Source organism: Athene cunicularia (genome assembly GCF_003259725.1).
Source record: "Athene cunicularia isolate RWA chromosome 5 unlocalized genomic scaffold, athCun1 chr5_part2, whole genome shotgun sequence".
In the NCBI taxonomy this organism is placed as follows: Eukaryota; Metazoa; Chordata; class Aves; order Strigiformes; family Strigidae; genus Athene; species Athene cunicularia.
Genome location: NW_020799102.1, coordinates 11,189,767 through 11,197,782, shown reverse-complemented (window position 1 = coordinate 11,197,782; position 8,016 = coordinate 11,189,767).

Below are 8,016 nucleotides of genomic sequence, written 5' to 3'. Positions count from 1 at the left end.
GGTCAGAAAGGGGTAGTCTGCAGCAACTAACTAGACACTGAAAATTAATATTTTAAACCAAATAACTTTAAAGGTTTGTAAACACCAGCATGAATACAGATTCCCATAAAATTACATTTTTATTAAACTCCAAGTCGTATATATATATGGAATGAAACACTGATCAATATCTCAGTAACATTTTTGTTCTACTTTTATTTCCTTGTGTGTGTTATCATTTTCCCCTCCAAAACCTGCTTTTCACCTTTTATCTAACATTGCATGCCTTGAATGGTAGAGTCACAATGTGTAGAAACCCATTAAATTTTCACTGCAATTTAGTATTTAATCTATTCAGCGCTACCTGTTGGCTTTCACTGGTGCACTGTTTGAGCTCATTTTCTTCCTGTAATATCTTCTATGTGCCACTTGTCCATATGAAATTCTAAAATTTAGAATTAAAATATGTTCTTTAAAGAATCAGTAGACAAAATAATCTGAAATTTTGTGAATTACTATTCTGTATGCAAATGTCACATCAGACAGTAGGGGGCAACTTTCACCCACAAGTTGTTCGTTATTCATTTTGATATATAATATAATGACATGAGTCGGTACTTTCAGTACTTACCTAAGTTTATTGTGTGGTCTATATCAATTTTGTAAAATGGAAGGTTTCATTTTTAAACTCTCATTTTGTTCTCCAGGCAGTGTGCTGAGGAAATACCTGGTTTATATACTAGAAAAATGCTTCAAGGTAAAATAACAAACTATAATCTCAAAGCTGTTGAGAAATGAAGGAGAAGAACAATTATATTCCTCTAGTTTGCTGTCATAGGATTTGTGAGAAACCAATCTCAAAAAAGATTATTTTGCCACACATACACTTTGAGAAATAATTCTTCCTTGAATAAGCAGTGTACAAAAGCAGTTTAATTTAACACCCTAAAAATCAGAGCAGGGACTAATATAAAAGTTGATAGAAATATCAAAATATTAATTAATGATATTAACATGCATCACTAGTATATGTGTAACAATAAATCCATATTTAAGAACAACTTGGTGATCTATATTGTGTGTCAATTTTTCTATCACTTGAAAAAAGAAAATAGAAAAAGTGGTGAGTCTCTGAAACTTTTTATATACTATTAGTGTTTGTCAATTAGAAGGTCAATAAATAAAGCACCTGTCATCTAGTTAATAAAATGTTGTGATTTTAGAAAAATTAAATTACATGTTATAATCACAGCCATTTTAACTGGAGTACTGATACTGCTCACTGTCTTCCACAGTCAGGAGTCAGCAAGTATTCCATTGCCTGTACTCTTACATTTTATGGATCAGTAGTGGTTCATAGTTCACAGACTGATTGCATTGATTGACACTGTTTTGGAGCTTTTGATAGCAGTCTTGAAAATCAAGTGATTTAGTGTTTTCAGTGTCACTTCAGAACAAGCTTTATTAATATGCTGCATGTCCGTATCTGACACTGGTTAGGTCATTATATTTGCCTTTTCAAAACAAAGGTAGAGCCTTTTTTTTGCAAAGAAAACGGATATTTTCACCTCTTTTAGCAGGATTTGGAAGTAGACTATTCCTATTTTTACATTTCCTGTTCCAGGAAGGAAAGAGTGTTTTTTAATTTTTTTTTTTTTTTTTTTTACTACAGATCTAGTTGAATCAAATCTGAATCAGTGGTGATACCGAAAGAGTTATGCTTCCTGTTTTCTTCTGCTGAAGTAAAATGTTCTGGTATGAAATGTTGAAAATGCAGCATATTTTCCTGTAACTAATTAACATCCCACTTTCTCAAAACACTGCTTAATGTTTTCTTACCACTCTAAGTCCTTACATTAACTAGTACCTCAAATGCCTTTCCTTTTAGAAATGCAGACAGGAAAAATATCAAGGATGCTATGAGTTCTGGTTTTGCTCTACTGTAGAAACCATTTTTCTCTAGGACTTCTGCCCCTGCCTCAGTTTACTGAGTTAGAGCATTTCCAGACTATATTTCTCAATGAAATGTATCTGGGAGGATCCCAAGTACTTAAAAATCACACTGAATCTTATAAAAGCAGAGGCAAATGCTACTCCAAATCCAGTCTGGGTTGCGATATGATGATTTTTACCTAGGACGCTGGATTCTTTATGCAATTCCCCTTTTTCCCCCCTCTTCCTATCGTTGTATTGTAATTTTGTATGCTGACTCAGCTGACACATTCCACTCCAGAAGTGGCTACATTTCCAGCAACAAATTAAGTGTTTACTAGTTACATAACTTGGGAAGTACTTTAGAAGCTATAGAATAAAAGAACATCTTTTCCTCACTGTTGTCACTACGTTTACAGCAATGACATGTCCCTTGCAGTGAAACTGTGTAAGCACTAATTCACTAATGATCATAGTCTGTGGAGAAACAAAAATTTCACTCGGTCCACTTCATATATGGGGAAGATGAAATTAAAAATTAGAAGCCTGATTTTCAGTAGGTCCTCTCAATTCCTCTGAAAAATCAGGTAAGGTTACATCTGCATGGTTGAGGTCAAGCAGACAAGCAGACCAAGAATCTGTAGAGCAGATGCTCTACACACACAGCTGATGCTGAGGATCTGACATGCACACTATGCACATTCCAGTGTTTTAAAATTCAGACCAGCTTCATACAGGTCCCCTGGACTATTGATGTCTGAGCACATTAGGTGCACTTGTGGAGAACTTTTGCCAGTTTAATTTCAATCAGCAGAATCTAATCCCTGCATTTACACTCCAAAATCAGTCCCTGATGCAAAATGAAACATAGGCAATAGACATGATTGGAAGAATTGCATTAAAAAGACACTTCTGATCTGAACTATTATAGAACACTAGTGGAGACACATGAGAAGCATTGATGGCAGGAGTGCCCTCATGGTTATACTCTGTCCCATGTTTACCTGCACTACACATTACAACCACAATGCAGAGAAAAGGCATAACACTGACACATGATTCTGCTGCTTCCATGTTTATATGAGGTTCCACTTTTAGACACATCTCCTGTGCTAGAAAGTAACTATATTTGTCGAAACTATAAGACTTTGCATTGGAAGCTGCACCAGGGCAGGGTCAGGCTGGCTCTGAGGAAGTATTTCTTTGCAGAAGGGGCTGTTGGGTGTTCGAATGGGCTGCCCAGGGCAGGGGGGGAGTCCCCATCCCTGGAGGGGTTGAAGAGTCGGGCTGACCCAGCGCTGAGGGATCTGGTGGAGTTGGGAACGGTCAGGGTGAGGTTCATGGTTGGACTGGAGGAGCTTCAAGGGCTTTTCCAACTGTGATGATTCTGTGATTCTGTGCAGATAGGAGAAGTCATTTCATTTCCAGACATGGAGTTTCAGAATAGTTGGTGACACAAAGTCACCTTACTACCAAAACCCTGTGTTTGTGTTGATTTAAGCATTATTTTTACTGGAAAGAATTTTTCTTACAAGTAGTGCTTCAGGTCCATAGTATTTGTGTCACTTCATAATGAAGTTGCATAACATTACATAAATGTATATTGGCAAGATATCTCACCATGAAGATTCAGGCAGCAATGCTCCCATGTAGCATTGGCATGAAGACTTACAGGCAAAAGTGGAGAATCCTTTAAGGTGTGGCTTACACCACTTCTTACATTGCCTTTTATAATCACAGGTTTGTATGGGATGTGGATACACTGAAACTATAAAGTCAGCCACCAATGTGCAACCTTTCTGTTGCATGCAGAAATTCTCTTTATGAGGTGACACAAATCCTCAGCAAACATATAGTTGCCACTCTGCCAACAAAACCGTGTCTGCAGTTGTCTTCCCTGAGTCCTGTTTCCCGGGTAGTGGTTCTCCTGCCGATGCAACCTGTCACAGCGAGGATGCACAGCTCGGGTAAAAGCAACCCAGTGTTCCAGTGACAGGGCAACATCAGTAGCCATAAGCCAAGGAGTGACTTCCTAGGATTGATGTTAGGCTCATGGTCATTGGGTTTACCCTTCACCTAAGGTAATTTTATAACCATGTCAGAAAACATTTTCAACAGAGAAATATTGGGGAGCCTGATTTAAACAACAGCTGTCAAAACAGAACAAAACAAATTCTAGGTTCAGCCACATCATTTTTTAAGGCTGTGACATGCCTCAATGGCCCTTCGATTCAGTCTCTGGTACCATGAGGCACCACGCATCAGTTGATGCTGATCTGTGGCACTGCACAATGCTGTCATTGTGGGGACTGTGGATGAAGTCAGATTGTTTGCCGGATGTACCAGCCAGTAGGAAACAAAACAACAAGCACACCAGTGCTTAGGTGCTCTTCTCGGCGTGGCAAAAGATTCAGATCACACATCAAACTACACGTCTTGGGTGTCAGGGTTAAAAACAGCATGTCCTAAAAGGCTGGGGGTTTTGCAAGCTCCATTCTGCAGTTTACTGAGGGGAAAAGACCATAAATCACCACAGCCATAAAATGTTCTGAATTTAAAAATAAATCAGTTAAATGAAATTAATAAGAACCAATGGGGTACTTAGTATATACACACACACGAACTTTATGCTTTCAGAAGTAAGCAACCGATGCAGAGTGCGGTTCCCATCTCTGCCGGCTGCGGTGGCCACCCCTTGCCCAGGGTGGTGGCCACTCCTGTTGTTAACATGCCCTTCTCTGAACCAGGCCTGCCAAACCTCACATGCTGGGCGTGAGAGTCACACCTCTGCCAGCCCCCTCCCACCACACCACAGCTTGGTTTGTGCCTCCTCACGTGCTCACAGGGTCACAGCCGCTGCTCTGCAGCCTGACATGCTTTTATCTCAGGGTACCTCATTGTTCCCAGTCTGTTCTATGTCCTAATCAGGAGGGAACTTGTGCAGATTCCTGCAGGAGTGTAGCAACATGGGCAACAAAAGCTGTCAGAGACTGAAGTAAAATGAAATATTTAAGTTTTGGCAAAATCTGGCTTTGGGCTGTCTTAGTGAAAGTATGGTTCTCCTGAGCCTCATGGGCCCAGGGAAAAGAAACCTTGGCAAACACAAAACCAAAATGCATAGGCAATGGAGGCAGGGATACACATCCTGGGGAGATGATAGGGGTGTGGCCTGGGAGTGCAGGGCCTTGGCTAGGGACATAAAATATAACAAGGGTTTCCTCAGGTACATAGGATAACAAAGGACAATGAAAGAAACTGTATGTCCCCAATGAGCAAACTGGGAGACCTGGCTACAACCAACATGGAGAAGGCTGAGACAGTCAAAAATATTTTTGCCTTGGTCTTCACTGGCAAGTGGTCTAGCCATGCCCCCCAGTTCACAGAATGCAAAAGCAGAGACTGGGAGAATAAAGTACTGCCCACCATAGGAGAAGATCAGGTTCGAGACCTTCTAAGGAACCTTAAGAAGCACAAGTCCATGGAACCTGATGAGATGCATCCAAAGGTCCTGAGAGAACTGGTGGATGAAGTAGCTAAGCCACTGTCCATCACATTTCAGAAGTCACAGCAGACTGGTGAATTTCCCACTGACTGGGAAAGGGGAAACGTAACTCCATTTTAAAAAGGGGAAAAAATGGAAAATGCAGGAAAGTACAGGCAGATTCTCCTGGAAACTTTGCTAAGGCACATGGAAAACAGGCAGGTGATTGGTGACAGCAATCTAAGGGCAAATCTGGTGGCCTTCTACAACGAGGTTACAGCATTGGTGGATAAAGGAAGAGCAGCTGATGTCATCTACCTGGACTTGTGCAAATGACACAACATCCTTGTCTCTAAACTGGAGAGATATGGATTTGATGGATGGATTGCTCAGTGGATCAGGAATTGGCTGGATGTTTGCACTCAAAGATTGTGGTCAATGGCTCAATGTCCAAGTGGAGAGCAGTGACAAGTGGTGTCCTCAGGGGTCGATGCTGGGACCAGCGCTGTTTAACATCTTTGTTGACAACATGGACAGTGGGATCGAGTGCACCCTCAGCAAGTTCAACAATGATACCGAGCTGTGTGGTGCTGTCAACACACTGGAGGGAAGGGATGTGCCATCCAGAGGGACCTGGGCAGGTGGAGAGGTGGGACAGTGCAAACCTCATGGAGTTCAACAAGGTCAAGTGCAAGGTCCTGCACATGGGTCAGGGCAATCCTGAGCACAAACACAGGCTGGGCCATGAGTGGATTGAGAGCAGCCCCAAGGAGAAGGACTTGGGGGTATTGGTGGATGGAAAACTGACCGTGAGCCAACAGTGTGCGCTCACAGCCCAGAAAGCTACCCATGTGCTGGGCTGCACCCAGAGCAGTGTGGGCAGCAGGGCGAGGGGGGGATTCTGCCCCTCCACTCCACACTGGTGAGACCCCCCTGCAGTGCTGGGTCCAGCTCTGGGGCAACCAACATGAGAAGGACACGGACCTGCTGGAGAGGGGCCAGAGGAGGCCACGAAGATGCTGGGGGGGCTGGAGCACCCCCCTGTGAGGACAGGCTGAGAGAGTTAGGGGGTTCAGACTGAGAAGAGAAGGCTCCGGGGAGACCTTAGAGCGGCCCCCCAGGGCTGAAAGGGGCTACAGGAAAGGGGGGGAGGGAGTCTTGATAAGGGGGTGTGGGGATAGGACAAGGGGTAATGGTTTTAAACTGAGGGAGGGCAGATTTAGATTAGATGTAAGGAAGAAATTCTTCCCTGTGAGGGGGGTGAGGCCCTGGCACAGGCTGCCCAGAGCAGCTGTGGCTGCCCCCTCCCTGGAAGGGTTCAAGGCCAGGTTGGACGGGGCTTTGGGCAACCTGGGCTAGTGGAAGGTGTCCCTGCCCGGATCAGGAGAGTGGAACTAGGTGATCTTTGTGGTCCCTTACAACCCAAACCACGCTGTGATTCAATGATTCTTCTGCCTGTCCCAGTGTTCTATATGGCCCAGGGCAAGTCAACAGAGGTATTTCTGCCTTTGCCACTCTAACCATGGTCCCACACTCCTGTCCTGCACTGCAACAACCAGTTCACGCTCCTACCTCATTCCACGCTCACCTGGGCAGAGCTCACTGACCAGCTGGCACCCAGGCACACTCACCCTGTTATATATGTTCATATAAATGTATGACTGCCGCTGGGGGTTTGTTCTGTTTGGTGCTTCCTGCTGCAAGAGTGCTCTCCGTAAATCCCAGCCTGTTTCTGACTCAAATAATCCCAATGCTGGCAAAAAACATGCAAGTTTCAGGGGCCCACTGCTTTCAAAGGAAGCTCGTTATGTTTCCATCCAAACCACCCCTTTGGGAATGGGAACTGTGAGATACAATTGACCACACACACAATGGTTACAGGTATTTCTTCTACAGAAAGTTGGTGTTAATTTCTGTTAAATATGCTGCATTTACTATGTAATAGGTGATGTGCATTGGGGATGAAGGCTCCTTCTGTGTATCTTGCATTATCTGCTCAAAGAGCTTTCCTTAAGAGAAAGGTAATTGATTTGTATTATATTGTATTTCATTCTTATCCTATTGGTAAGAGGCCAGCAGAGCTAAGGGGATTCAATTTATTTGTAGCATAATATTTCACATAAACATAATCTGAAATCTTAATGTAATTTGATGATTTCTTCTGTTCTGAGGGGAACAGAAATGCAAGCATAAAATTAAGCATCTCTCACAGCAAACAATTTGCTCTTAGTTTATGATAGGCGTCAAGAAAGGAAATTGCATTATTCCCCCTTCAGAAAGGACTAAATCTATGTGTGGGTGATGGCTGTCTCAGGCCAGCTTGTGTAGTCCTGACAGCCACTGGAGTCCTCATCAGAGTCCTTCCTTATTCCCTGTGTGTGTTTGCACACCCCCCACCCCCCATCCTTGAACCCCAGCTGCATTTGTGCTATTTCTAAAAGGCATCTAATATACATTTACCTTGATATGAAACACCCCCCTGGGGATTTACTACTTACACTTGAGGAGTGAACAGTGGCAACAGCAGATAAATAATGAGAAATCAATTATGTTTTTAAAAGTCCATTAATTTTAATAGCCTGTGGTGATGTTAATAATACAGGGAAGGACAGTTTGAAAGCATT